Source organism: Symphodus melops (genome assembly GCF_947650265.1).
Source record: "Symphodus melops genome assembly, chromosome: 14".
Lineage (NCBI taxonomy): Eukaryota > Metazoa > Chordata > Actinopteri > Labriformes > Labridae > Symphodus > Symphodus melops.
This window is the reverse complement of record NC_136704.1, coordinates 3,327,075-3,341,779: the sequence shown is the minus strand read 5'-3', so window position 1 is coordinate 3,341,779 and position 14,705 is coordinate 3,327,075. Positions and strand designations below refer to the sequence as shown.

General features: G+C 45.0%; 1 long non-coding RNA gene across 4 annotated transcripts in view; it reads left to right on the top strand.

The window, feature by feature from the left end:
• The window catches only part of LOC306835285, an 83,322-nt gene that overhangs the window by 27,507 nt on the left and 41,110 nt on the right, over nucleotides 1-14,705 (top strand). The window contains exon 3 of one of the 4 annotated variants that reach the window (XR_013780609.1): nucleotides 10,162-11,215. The exons of 2 other annotated variants lie outside the window; for them this stretch is intronic. This is a non-coding gene — a long non-coding RNA (uncharacterized lncRNA). Of the gene's footprint in view, nucleotides 1-6,239; nucleotides 7,099-10,161; nucleotides 11,216-14,705 lie in introns of those variants that run through there. One more of the 4 variants, XR_013780610.1, reaches the window with a different exon arrangement.

The window sequence follows — 14,705 nt, the reverse complement described above, 5'->3', positions numbered from 1 at the left end:
CACCTCACTCTGCTCAGAGAGACTTTGTGCGTGCACCCTGTTTGGGGTCTTCATCCTCCTTCTACGCTCAACGAAACACTTTGTACTCCTTACGTTCCTGTTGTCCACACGCCTTTGCTCCTAAGGTGAAGGCGTGCATGAGTGGGGGCGGAGCTCCGTCTACACGAGAGCCTGGCTTCTGCTCACAAATGTTCCTAAAAGATTTCATGTTTGAAACAGGAAGTCAACTTGGAGTTGAAGTGTGTTTTGAGTGTGTGCATCCCGATGTGAAAAGGAGACGATCCTCCATTTGTGTCCATGGATGTAGCTTCTGCTTGCATATAATTCCTGATTTAAAAAACTTTCTTTAATGTCCTCATTACAAATGTTTTGATTCATGTCACTTCTGCAACAGCCGATGGGGCCGAGCGATGTTAGCTACCCTGAGGATCGACTCTGAAACGACAGGCCGCGAGGACTCACTCATCGTCGGCCGTTCCCTTCATCCGTATGTCGGAACAAAAGCAACATGAAAGCAGCTCTCTGTGTGTGAGACAGCGCCTGGTATCCACTCACTGAATTCCCTCTTTAGGGGAATTCAGTGGGTGTGAGATCAAGACGTTAATGAGTAGGGGATATTCCTCTTATCTGATTGGCCGTTGGCTTGGTTTGGACTGTGATGCATACAGTCTGCCTTTCAACCACCTAATGCAGCATTTGCAATTCTAAACAACTCTCCCTTTACATGTTAGTCTGTGCATCTTGCACATGGAGTCAAATCAGTTCAACGAAAGCTGGAAAATCAGGAACATGTGGTCTTCAAACAGAAACGTCTGTCGTGACAGACAGACGCAGGGTCTTTCTGTTTTATAAGAAGCTGTCATCATAATTCACTCCCAGAATCTGAATCGACAGGAAGCTGTAACGCGTCGGGTGGATTCTCATGAGTCAAACGAGCCGTCGTAACGAGTTCTTGCTCAGTTTTACAGCACAGAGGGTGGACACCTGTCATTCTCTAAGTATAGCCTTAACAGGAGTATTTCACCTGTGGCAGCGTCACACAATGATATCATGATGATAGGAATGTGAAAAGTTGGATTTATGTGCATTGCTGAGTTTTCATGATTATTATTTTGGTTCTGACTCAAACTGAGTTTTGAGTTTAATGAACCAGTGCCCAGATAGTACATCATCTTATCATGATCAGTGGAACAGGAATAAAGCTCTTACCAATTTAGATTCATTAAGACGCCTTCTGGGAACGCAATTACCGATGCAAACAGTGGTCGGACCGTGCTCATTGGAATTCGTGCCGTGCCGGCTCGCTCTCACTTTCTGCGAGGCAGATAGCAGACAGACAAGCTGTCAGAATCGTTATCGTCGGGACTTCATCTCGTTAATCTGGAATATGGGAGCGCGGGTATTCGCCCTGTGGAAAACTAAACACACTCTGAGGGTTTCTTCCAAACCCCTCTCACTCTCTCCTAACACACCCCCCCCCCCCCCTTTTCTCCTTGTCCACGGAGAAACCAGCCAAGCAGCGGTGCAGCCGAGCCCACACATAGCCTGCAGTCATATCAGACCCAACAGCCTGGCTGGAGTCAATATGACCGCGGGCGAAAAAATGGTGGAGGAGCTGGTCCCCCTGAATCTGAGACCTGGCTGCGGCTGCAAACAGCGAGCTGGGAGCTCATTCAATATGAGTGAGCTTCTCTCCCCAGATTCCCCCCCCCCCCCTTCCCAACACACCAACACACATTTCAAAACCTCAGCTGTTCTCTCCCATTTCACAAACTCACACTCTCCAGCTCTCACTCTACCTTTCCACGGTTTTTTACAAGTTGTTCATGTTTTTTTTTTCATCATTGTGTGTTCGTGTGTGTGTGTGTGTGTGTGTGTGTGTGTGTGTGAGTGACAACCAGGTTTGATTTGACAGCAGATGCCTCTCTGCTGACCCTACACACCCAGCATGCCGACCTGTTTTGGAGCTGTGGGTGGATTGAGGCTAAAAGTACTTTTTTATTGACTGGAGTTTGGTTGCTGGTGTTTTCCTCGCTGCTTCTGGACTCTAAAGTTCATCCAACTTTCTTTATCTCTCCTTTTTTTTTTATCCGTTTGAGAGCTGATTAAAGTTCAGTGGTGCTAATTTGGAGAGGAATAATAATTGGAAGTTAATGAGGGAATCGCAGAGGAGGCACCTTGTGTCTTAGCTTCACATTATGCACACACACACACACACACACACACACACACACACACACACACACACACACCTTGTCTTTGCTCAGTGATTCAGGAAAAAAAACACAATCAGTGTCTCACGCTTGTAAATTCCTGGGAGCAGATGACTCACAGGTGTCTGAATGAAAAGCTGTAACTGAAATAAAATTCCTGCAGCTGGTATTCAAAACTAAAATATATCAGGCTTTATTTTGCAGAGGTCATCCACAGGGTCAGACATCTTGTTTTTGCACAGCTCTCCCTATTATTCTTCTTCAATTTGTCAACTGAATATTTATGATTACAAAACAAGTTTCAGGAAAAACTGCGTGCATGCAAAAGCAAAAACCCCACGTGGAGCGCCGCTCCGACATCTCAAAGAGAATACGCGAACACACTCGGCTTTATTGTGGTGTGCGTGAACAGCCCTGTCAAACGTCTGTTTACTATCTCACGCTCCCACAGGCACAAACCTCCTGACAGAGGCTACATGTATTTTTCCTGCTGAAAGATGTCTTTAAAACAGCAGCGTTTTGCAGTTCAGAGGCAGGAACAATGTCAGCGCTACAACCTCGGAGGACAAATTATTGTCAACAAAACTTGCCTGGATTTTTTTTCTTTCTCGTTTGCAGAGCAACAGCCTTTATCTTACAGTGTTCTGGTATCCAAGTTTGAATGTTTTTATATTTCCTCGAGGGCGTTACGATACGTTGAGGTAATAGTTGGGTTGGTTAGTCTTCAGTAGTTGCTAAAAGATACTGATGGACACTGGTTCTCATTATGCGTGCAGCCAGGAGAGAAGGGTGACGTCATGCTCATTAATCATCAGTTTGTTCTGGCATTTGATGCTGCTAAATCTCTTCTCTGCAGTGCTCCTGTACTGGCTGCCCATGATTTATCACGTCCCTTCAGGCTCCAGGTGGATGCGAGTGCTTCTGGAGCTGTGCTGTTGCAGGGAGGGGCGTCTGTCTGCCTGTCTGCTTGGACAGAGCTTTGGGCTTTGTTTGGTGCAGGATGATTGTGATGCTATAGCTCCAATATAATCCTCCCTGGTCCAGATGTACAATCACGACCAGCGGCTGATGCGCTGGTCACGACCGGTCCACGGCGGTCCCCTGAAGCCATCAGGGGGCCGTCGGAGTCGCCTGAGTTAGAATCCAACATGGCTGCCATGTGCATCAACCATACATTAAAGCTGTAACTATCCTGTTAATGAAGCGCTCGCTCCTGATTCAATCAAACACACCGATGGTGTGGTACAAGTTTTCTCTGTGGACATGTTGTCGTGTTATTGTTGTGCACAAACTATCACGTAGTGTGTTGTTATCCTCTGGTATTAGCTAACAACAACAAAGTTACTCCTGGAGGTGTCCATGTTGTTTTTCTGACTTGCAACTGTAGGACGCAGGTGTGATTCTTTACTGTCCTTTACTCAGTGGAGTCCAGCGTCAGATCTGGTGAAACCATATTTACACTTTCTTTGTATAAATTCATTCAAATGTCCCCCGATAAACAAAACAAATGAAATGAGATGTTACTTTTTTTTATTGTAAAAAATACAACAACCATGCATGCATGTGAAAGTGATTCAGCAGAATGGTGCTCACAGTAGGTGCTCGACTCTTCACGCAGTAAACAGGCAGCAGATCACTGCTTCACAGCGCTGCATCACAAATATAGATTTCACTGTCGTCTTTAAGGATGAAAACGATCTGTCAGCGTGTGTGTGTAGACGGACACCTTCTGGCTGCATTCCAGGCTCTCTTATTTTAAACTGACGTCGCTCCTCGCCGTCCCTTTGTTGCCGCTCCGCGCTGAGCCTCTCACGGGCCACGAAAACAAAAAAGTCAGTTATACAGAAGCAATTGATGCGACAGGCATTTAGTGAGGCGATTTCTATGGTAACAATCCTCAGGAACATTTTCATTTTCAGCATCAAATGGGTAAAAACGTAGCCGTGATAATTAGTGCTGTGTGTATAGCGTTTTGTGTGTGTGTGTGTCTGTGTCTGTGTGTGTGTGTGTGTGTGTGTGCGCTGCTTTAAAGGACTTCAAAAAGCCCGGAGGAAAACACAGTTTGGTGTTTTACGGCATCTCCACACTCGCTCTGCTGTCACTCAGCATTAGGGGCTTTTTTTTTTTGTGCCTGTTGTATTTTCTTTTGTAATCTAAAGCACCGTGCTTTTAAAACGACTTTGCTAATTACTTTGTTTAATCGGGAGCCGGCCGAGGAATTATTTTTGTAGCCGGAAGCTACTTTTGAACCTGTAACAATAGCTTTTGGAATATCAGTTTTTAGATAAAAAGCTTTTATAGTTAATCCTGCAGGCTGTTCTATCTACATATTTTTGAGTCGCACTTTCATGTGGACCGTTCAGGATCACGAGGGCTCTGATTTAGTTGTATTGCACCTGAGGATAATCTAAAAACCAATGCAATTAGTTAGACTGTGTAAAAACCAGGATGGGTTTTTTATTTAAGAAAAGAGAGGTATTTATTTTCTTTAAGACAGTTTTTTTTTTCTCCTCTTCTGACCCACACCTGTTCCCTTCCTTGCACCCCCTACCCCCTTCCTCCCGTTTCGAATTAGAGAAACTAAGCACAGGGCAGCAAATGGTGTTTGAAAGGCCGAAAAAAAGAAGACAGGACGAGGGGGGGAGAAAAAAATCAAAGTGAAATCGGCAGAATGCAAACTTTCAGAGGCTGCGGCACAGTTGAACTGAGCAGGCCGGAGACTTGTGAAAAGAAATGGAGACAGCCTGAATGCAAATTAAATCCCCTTCATTCCTGCAAATATTGTCTTAGCCATTAGTGCGGGCTTGACTAGAAAGGAGTGGTCCCACTCATTGTCGCTCGGCCAGGGAGAAGTCAGGGGAAGAATTCTTTTCAGCGGCTGTCTTGGGGGCTCGGTGCACTTGGGCGCTTGTTTGGTACCATTCAAACGCCACAGACCGTGGCAACAAAGAGAGCTTTCAGCGTACCTCACTGTAAAAGCATGTGAAAAAGAAGAAAGGAGGAGAGGGAAGAAGGGAAGGAAGGAGGGGAGGGGGGGGGGGGGGGTGAAAGGGGGGAAGGCAGCACTGGAAAAGTTTAGGTGAAGGTCCCGAGTGGAGCTGGGTCTGTATGTTGTTTTTTAATCGTCCGGTTTATTTTGCTAGGTGGGATGTTGGAGCGCTTCATGCAGCTTGGCTCCACCGGGTGAGGAGATGTGGATCCTGCACACACACACACACACACACACACACACACACACACACACACACACACACACACACACGCAAACGCATGCACAGCCTTTGAGCAGTCCACTTGGCCTGTCATCAAGTAGCACCCATGAGAGACGAGCAGAGTCATTTCAGCACAAAACCATACCTGCCCTGTCTCCTCTGTAGCTGTTTGTGTATATTTATGTATTTACAGACATTTTTACAGCTGCTCTCTGCTTTGTGCATCAGCTCCAGTTGCATTTCTTGCTCTCAGACTTCATCATCAGGCACTTCTGAAGTGTTCTGTCGACCCACAGAGGCTTTCGAACACACAAGCACGCAGGTAGTTCTTTACAGCAGAGCACATGCATGTGAGCAGATTCCAGAGCCTCCTGCCGTATCCATCAGCGCTCAAACCAAACATGACTGTTCACGAACGGATTATTTGTGTTTGAATCCACACGAGGAAGTTCAATGTGCAGCGAGGAGAGGTGGATGAACGCTCCAGTCAGCCACAGGCCTCACACAGCACAACAGATATCTCATAAAGCATGCACACCGGAGGAGAAGAAGAAGAAGTCGGTAAAGGTTTGTGTTTGTGTGTATAGGTGGAGCTGGGGTGTGTGCAGAAAGCAGAATAGCCCTTGGCATCCCACATTTGTTTTGACTGGTGCGTTTACAGCTGCTGCATAGCATGGGCGAGGAAGGGCCATGCCGAAGTAAAACAACCAAATTCTTACTTTTCTTCTTCTTTCGCTCCTCTCCTGTCTTCGGAGAGATGGCTCCCGGCCAGCCAGCTGTATAATCAAGCTCTTCATTTCTGCTTTATTGACAGATGCTACTTCCAGCCTTGGTTGAGGGGAATATGGTTTGTTTTCGTGAACCTCTGGGAAAGATTGAATTCCATGGCAGAGTGATATATGCTTCGGAGGGCTTTGTTAATGTTGGACTGCAGCTGCACGGTACAAGTGCTGGAATGCTTTCCTGCATTTTGTCGGGAGGGAGAAAAACCTCAAAACTTGGACTGAACCAGAGGAAAACTATCGTATAGCAACTGATGCCGCTTTGGCAGGAAAAAGAAGTGTGCCAACTTCACACTGCTACAAAGAAGACAGTTTGTCCATCCTTATATTTGGCTGCATTTATTTACTTTAAATTCTCCAACAAAGTCAAACAACTCATGGAATGATTACAGTTCGGATACCTTTGTGATCATTTTGGCCGCCGACACTGCAAAGTTTAGTCACTCTTAATGATGAAATATAACAGGAATTTGGGTATTTTCAGTTGTATTGCATTTATTGAGTGGTGTGGGTAATTACACCGGCCCCTTGTGTTAAGGAAACGTTTATTCACATCCAGGCAAACTAGCAAAATGATATAGTGCCAAGTTAGATACTAGCAGTTGTTTTGCCAGGTTCAAGTTCTGCCAAGATGAGAAGTATTTTTTGTTGTAGTTTCTTGTTGGATCCATTAGTTTTTTAAAAGTTGGGTGTCTTTTTCGATCAAGATCTCGTTTTCAAAAGAGGCCTTTCCAAAATCACATTTCAATAAAGCCTTGTTCACATCTGCACAAAACTCCTGAAAAGAGTTTGCTGCATGTCTGAACACAAACAGCTGAATGTTTCACTCTGACTTTACTCATACTGAAAACTGATGATTCATGGCAACTCATTTCACATTTTCATTTCATTCAAGAAAATCATCTTAAAGTATCTGATTTTGGCAATTACATGCAAACATAGAACTTGCTGTAAATTGTAAATGTCTGCTATCTCTAAAGTGAAAAAGTGACCAAAGCAGAAAAAAATAATAATCTCAAACATTAAACTGTCACCAATCATTTCTTATTAAAGTTTAAATCCTTCAATAATTTGTCACCATTTGTGTGAGACTGCATCTCCAGTTTCTCCCCGGTGCAGCCTCGGTGTACAAAAACAAGCAGGCTCAGTTAGAATTACTGCACATGCTCTTTAGATTTAGCTTGTGTCTGTCAGCCAAGAAATCTCCGCTCTCACGAACAGAGGAAGGCGGAGGGTGCCAAGACAATCTGAAGCGGCGGAGACGGCAGGTTGGTGTCGGTGACAGATGGGATGGAGAGGCTGACTTCTTTATTTTCAGGACGGTATCTTGTATCTCTTCCTGCCAGCCCGTCGCTTCCCTCTGCTATCAGAGCGCCCGTGTTGTTCGAGCAGGGACAATCTCTGACTCGGTGCGGTTGTTGGGAAGACTGAAACAGGTTTGTAGTCTCTCATAGGTGCACTAAAATCCAAGGTCTGGGACAGATAAGGTGTCTGAGTTATCCCACTTACTTCCTGACATCATTTGATTTGTGCTGGCTTTGCTTAGAAATTACTATCTGGACTCTCACTGAATAATATTATGTAATATATTTGCCTTGACATGCCTCATGAGGTTTTTTTTTAAATAACTGCATCTCCAGGTGTTACTTAGTTCAATGAATTGCATAACTGGATCCTTTAATAGTGATGGATTGTGGCAGTGCAATGTATCGAGGCTCCAGTCCTCACGCAGGCGGTGTGAGTCTATCTGTCTATCCCCACTCTCTCTCCGATTTCCGACCCTATCCACTGTCCTCTATATTAAATGCCCAAAATAAATCTTTAAAATAAATAAAAAAAATAGTGATGGAAACGTCAGCAGTCACCATATTAGCAGGGATGGCTCGTTTAAAGTTTTTTTTAAACAATCGCACATCAGTAGTGTTGAAGAAAGTAAGAAACTAAAAAGGCTGATCAATAAAGTAGATATTCAAAATTATAGCAATCGCAATGCTAATTCTGTTAGCCCAATAACGGCCATACCCCTAATGTCTTAGCATCAAGCTAACAAACTAAACTCCTATTTTATACCAGATATGTCAGAGTGCAGTTTCAAGGTGCGATGTTTATGTCACCTTTCGCTGAGGTGAAGAGGAGCGAGGACGGTATAAACCGAAACCTTTCTGGAGCCCTGAGGGAATCTTCCTGACTCTACAGGTGCAAATAAAAAGCATTAGATCATCTGCTGAACCGTTTCCAACATTTCTCGTTGTTAAGTCACCGTGTTACCACTTATGTACTTATTACTTAACGACAGGAGCTTTAAAAAAACTATTTTTATATTGACTTGTACTGAAGTGAAGCTGCTCCATTGTCCCTTCTGGGCCTCCGTACATGTGTGCTGGTCACTGTGTTTACAGAGACTCTGTCCTCTCACTGGACTTTACTGTTCTGGTTTGTTCTGGATGTTTCTGGGCGGGGAGCTGGTGTATTTCCTCCGGCCAATGACAGCACAGCAGGTGAGTTTAGGAGTGAATACAAGTCATTGATTGGACAGGATTTAAAGTGGAAAATACGACGGAAGCGGACAAAGCGGCAAAGAAGAGAAATAACAAACACAGTGATGTGAAAGGCCAAGCGGATAAAGCTGGCTCTAAATCGAGGGTGAACTTTCGGTTTGCTGTTGCCGGTGGTTTCTGAGCTGGTCTGCTTTCTGTTGGACAGGCAGGTGCCAAACAACGGCGGTTAGCTCGTGCTAGCGTGCGGTATTGGTTCAAGCTGTAAAAGTACACACTCAGTCATGCAGCGCTTTAAACTAGTAAAACAAACCAAGCTATGGTTATTCAGAGAGATCCTGTAAGTCTGCAGATTGTCGTGACTAAATAACCAAGGTTGGTGCGAAAAAAGAATGAGGTGCAAGATTCCAGAAAAGGCTTGTTGACATCTGTGTTTTTCCACTTAAAGGGAAGCTCTGCCAAAAACACAGGAACACCTCAAAGCCACATCCACTATCCACGCTACTGTGGCTTTGTGTTTTTAAAATACAGCTATAATTGCTGCATAAGTGCTAGGTTTGGAAAGGATAATTCTGCTTATGTCTAAATGTGTCTGTGGCACAGGTGTGTTGGTGGAAACAGCCACACCTGGACAGATATCCTGCTCTTTCTATCTTCTGTCTGCTCCCCCGCTCCGTCTCTCTGTGGCTTGCTCGCTCGCCGGGCCTCCACTATTTCCCCTCCAGCAATGACAGGATTATGTCTGACATGTTTAAGGAAGTGGCTTTGGCAGACGCTGTAGAGGAGGCAGGCCATGAAACACACATACATGCATTTTCACACACACACACACACACGTGCGCAGGTGCACGCACATTCCTGAAGCCAGTGTTGCCTCTGTAACCTTGTGCAGCGGGGCAGGTTTCGACGATGCGTCTGTCTGTCAGGCTGCAGCTGAAATTAATCTGCGTGTAAAGAGGACGGGGAGATGAGGCAGGACGGCTGTAGCATAAGCTCTGTTATCATTACACACGTCAGGCGGGATGACAGGCGAGGGCTGACGATGTTGGTAAACCGATCGCCGCCGCTTGATTCAAGTGGGGAATTAGTCTCGCTTCGTTAAAGGGAAGTGAAGGGACAGGTGAGATATTTATTTACTGCTGCTGGCGGCGATGGCGGTTTTGTATTGACAATTCCTTCACTTGTCTCCTCCGCTGCTGCTGCTGCGACTGTCTGCCAAGAACGTGAAAAATGACACTTAAGAGGAAGAGGAGAGTAAAATACACCCCAGCTCTGGCTTTTTGCACGGCCCAACCAGACCGGCTCCACAACCACGGAGCCAAATTCCTGGAAAATGACTTAATTGTGGGGTAGATTTCCAAATGATGATTTGAGGCAAAATGACAGAAAAGAAAGGGTGAAGGAGAAGCCGAGGGGAGGATGGGACGTCTCGTATGACTCCGCTCAATTTTCTCCTCAGGTGAATCCACCGAGAGGACGCAGGCTGTAAGAGCTGGGGGAGAGAGGAAACAGAACGGAAGTCTTCACAGGTTCCTCTCACGAGAACTCAGACAATAATTGCAGACAAAACGTGTCCAAAACCAGGAGAGCTGTCTACATCCGGCATCCTGTTCTTTCAGCTCAGGTTTTTATCCCAGAGACGGAGAACAAATGGCAGGAACGAGAGAGCCAGGACGTGCTGAGGGGGCTCTGTATACCTGCTTTTAAGTCGACCTGCCTGAACATGTCGCCCCCTCCGTCACCCTGGAGCTTTGCTTTTTTTCCCCTGCCGTTGATGCACACAGGACACTCTCTATCTCCTCGTACCCGCAACTCCCTCTATTCATCAAGTTTTATATGAACCCAGGCTGTAAATCAGTGGTCTTCAAGGCAGGAGATGGAGAGAGGAGGGAGACGTTCAAAGAAGTTCAGAGCCTCTTTGAAAATCTCGCGTCGACGCTAACAGGTGTTTTGATTCACGGTGTTTGTGTTTAATTGGGGCGTTGCTCCGATTTGGATGAAAGAGAGGGGGAATTGATATTTTCAAACCGAGAGTGGCTCGGTTTGGGGCAGGGAGAAGAAACAGCCGATGTTTTCTTCAAGATGCACCACCCCCACCCCCCCACTGTGGGCCTGGGAGAAAACATACTAAATGTTCCCCTGTGGTATTTCAGGAGAGTTCAATCGATATGTGGCTTTACAAATAATGTTCCAGGGAAGAATTCACCAAGGAGCTTCAGTTACTTAGAAGGATTTTCTCTTTTTCCTTCAGGTGTTTTATTTTATTTTCATGAATTTCTCCTTAGCTGGCTGCAGAGACGGAGCTGTTGGTCCACAGACTGTCCCACGTTAGGCCTTCATCGTCCCCACAGGACGTTAGTTTTTAGTCTTCACACATTATATAAGCTTTATATTTTGGATCTGTGTGGACTAACTCGACGACAGTGGGATAGATCGCTGAGTAATGTGCAACAGACATTCAAAGAAAGTTTGAGAAACAGCCCTCCCTGAAATGTTCAGGAGTTGGTCTTTGATGCGTCACATTCACATTTGTTCACATTTGGCTCGATTGCTTCCCCTCTGGTCTGCGCTCATATCAGTAACACGGTTCGGTGCCCGAGTTCACAAGCAACACGTGTACACACTCCGATACAGCAGGTGGCAGTATGCACAAAGCTGGTCAGCAAATCTGCCCAAAAAAAAAGAAGCAGGAAGAAGGAGTAACCATGGCAAACCACTGGCAGGCTCCATCCTGCTAATGGTGGATGTTTTTTTTTAGTTTCTGAGACTTTCAAAACGACCTTCCTACTTCTTGTCTTTCTGAGGATGATTTGATGTTCACTTGGTGCCTGTTTTGACGTAATGTTGATGAAGAGATAAAAAACACGATCACTAGTCCGTATGTTGACTTTTATTTTTAAACTGAAAGCCTGGGAAAAAACTCCTCAGTGGTGGACGAGTTACTGTCCAACATGAGTCAAGACCAGAAAACATGACCTCTTTATGCGACTTGGCCTCAGCAGCAGATCCACTCGACGCTCAGAGGACGGTGACTCAGATGGTCAGAAAACAGAACGGCGTGTCCAAACATGTTTAAATGTACGGCTCTGAGATCAAACTCAAATAAATACAAACCTGCATCCCAAGTCCTCCAAGTGCCTTCTTCAAATGTTCCCTCTTTTTGGTCCTGGTTAACGAACAGCTCGCCATGTAAAATAAAAGCTGATTGCACGCTCTCAAAGCGCTCTGTGTTTGTAGTGGGGGAGATCTTTTTCCATTTTATGGCTGTTATTCTTGGCATTGTGTTTTCATGTTGGATTTATTGTCTAATGGTAATAGATTGTGGTTCTGGTAAAGACCGCAGCTGTCCGCTCAGTGGAGTGTGTCCTCTCGACCGCTCACCAGCGAGGCTAAAATAAGTCTCGGTTTGTTATGCTTGTTTGAACAGAAGCTGTGGCCTCTTCATTTAGTGGTTTCCAGCAGAGCTCCCCCTCCTTCTCTCTCTCTCTAAATATAATCCTGAGCACCACTACCTCATCTCACTCTCTCTGTGCCATTGTAAAGACTGACCAACCCAAACAGTCATTTTAACATTTTAATTTACTGTGGGGGGAAAAAATATCTTGGAAATTTCGACAGGCCATCAGTAATTTTATTTTCTTAATGCCAGACGCCAATGAGCAAGAGGTGCAATTCATCATAAAAATGAACATCTGCCAGCATCTCCCCAGCACACACAAATGTGAGAATTGTCAAGTGTGTCAGCAATGTGTCACCAGCTCCATTGCTGAAGTCATTAACATGTAGGAGACCTTTTGGAAGAGGCCAGAAACAACACAAATTGTTTTATTCCAGAGGAGTTATGCAAGCGCTGCACGTGTTCAGATGGAGGAAACGGCGAGGGGAAAATCTCTGAAATCGAGAAACGGCTTCACATGGACACACACTTCTCACCGCCGATAAAAAGAAGAGAGGGGCTGACTGATACCTTCATCTGTCAGCCTCGTAATGAAGCGCTGCGAAGTCGGTGTTACTTTAATGACCCGAGGCGTGGACAGATTATGAAGGGAAAAAAAGAAAAGGAGAAAAAAAAGCTTGCTGTCAAAACTGTTACGCGAGCGAGCGAATCAGCAGCACCTCATCTGTTTTCCACTAACACGCTGAAAGAGAAATCACAGGTCCATGTGTCTGTCGGTGCAGATTGAACTTGGCGGATGTGTGTTAAACGGCCGGGCCCCTGGAGTACTAAATAATGATTCCCAGTTGCCCCTTCACTCGCTCTGTGTGGGAGCGCAGCACAGGAGGAGTCTGAATGGGAAAATCTTCTGTCCAAACAGCGGCCTGCTGCTGTCTCCACCGTGCGCCCTCAGCGTCTGTCATCAGCCGTCCACATTGTTTTTGAACAATTGGCACTAATTTGCCATCTGGTTGTGGGAGCCTTTGTTGCGCGGGAACGGAAGCATTGTGTACTTATCAATGGCAAGTCCACTTAGGGAGCCACCGGCGGACGGAGACAAATGAGGAGACAATGCTCTTTATCTCAGCTCCGCTCTGATTCACTCTATAAGCGTGACTGTTTATCAGACGATTTGACTGAAAAAGAGAGTGTAAATCTAATGTTCCCACCCAAACGACATGAGGGATTAGGGGACTTTAAAACGTGCTCCAAACCTTAAAGATGATCTAATTAGTCATTCATGGGGGACCTGATGGACATTATGGCAAAAAATATATACATGCATGTTGGCAAAAACAAACGACTGAAAAACATCTTTATAAATTTAAAATTAAGGGGAAAAATATCTCGAATCAAGCTGACACACACACACACACACACACACACACACACACACACACACACACACACACACACACTGAGTGTTTAGACATCACAAGCAAAAAACTGAAAGTTACAAAATTCAGTTTCCACTTCTCTGAGGCCTATGGGGTCAAACCAAGTGCATTCAGCTAGCTAGCTCACCAAACATGAACTTACAGCAGCATTAGCTTGCACAATGCAAGTGAGTTTAAATCGGAGCTGTGGCTCCTTTCCTGCATGTCGTTACTCACTCTCTCTCAGCCTGATTTCAGTCCCTATCCTCTGACCGATCTCTTTGACCGACCCTAAAGGCCCTCAAAGAAACCCTCAAAGAACCAGAAACTTAAACATACATGTTAGACCTGTTTTAAAATGAGGTCTTTATGCAAATAAAGTTTATCAGAAGAATTAATCTTGACCTAAACAAATGAGAATGATGTGTTGGAAAGAAACCTGCAGACTTTTAAAGCGGTCACCTTGTGTTTATGTATCAGGATGTGTAAAGGAGTCTGAATTAGAACTCAAAGCTTACAGCACATGTCTGCAGAACTACAAACCAGGCTTTAGTGTGCTGGGTGAGGCTGCAGAGAATACAACCTGTTGTCACCTGAAGCACCTGCATGTTCTCCACCTGCATACGTTTTAACGAAACCAAACAAGATGTAAAATAGAGCCCAGGTTTTAAAATACTATTCGCAGCATGTGTCTTTGTGAAATGAACTTTGCTGTCATGACCTGGTTGTTTTAACTTTCTTTCAAACAAAGCAAACATTCAAAAAATAAGACTAAATGGTAAACTAAAAACTAAAATGGTAAAGGCTCAGTATGTAGATTACACCACCAGGGGGCTCTCAATCTAAAGAGACTGTCGAGGCTGGCGGGGAATCATGGGAGTGATTCTCTCTGCTAAATCAGCTCAACCCTCGATGAAAGAGAACTGCGAGTTCACCGTAGTCGAGACAAACGTAAGACACCGATTGTATGTAATGTACCCAACGTTTTTACATCACCGCAGCATGCAGTACGGCAGCTCTCAGTAGCAGCTCACGCTTCCTGTTGCGGCGCTCTTTGACGGAAATGCCCTTGTTTCCACGGCAACGTTAAAGCTGTCATGTCTGTCATGGCGTTTAAATGAAGAATTTCTCTGGCTTTGATAAATTTTGTAAATATTTGTGGTGACGTAAGTTCTCAAAAAAATCTATCTT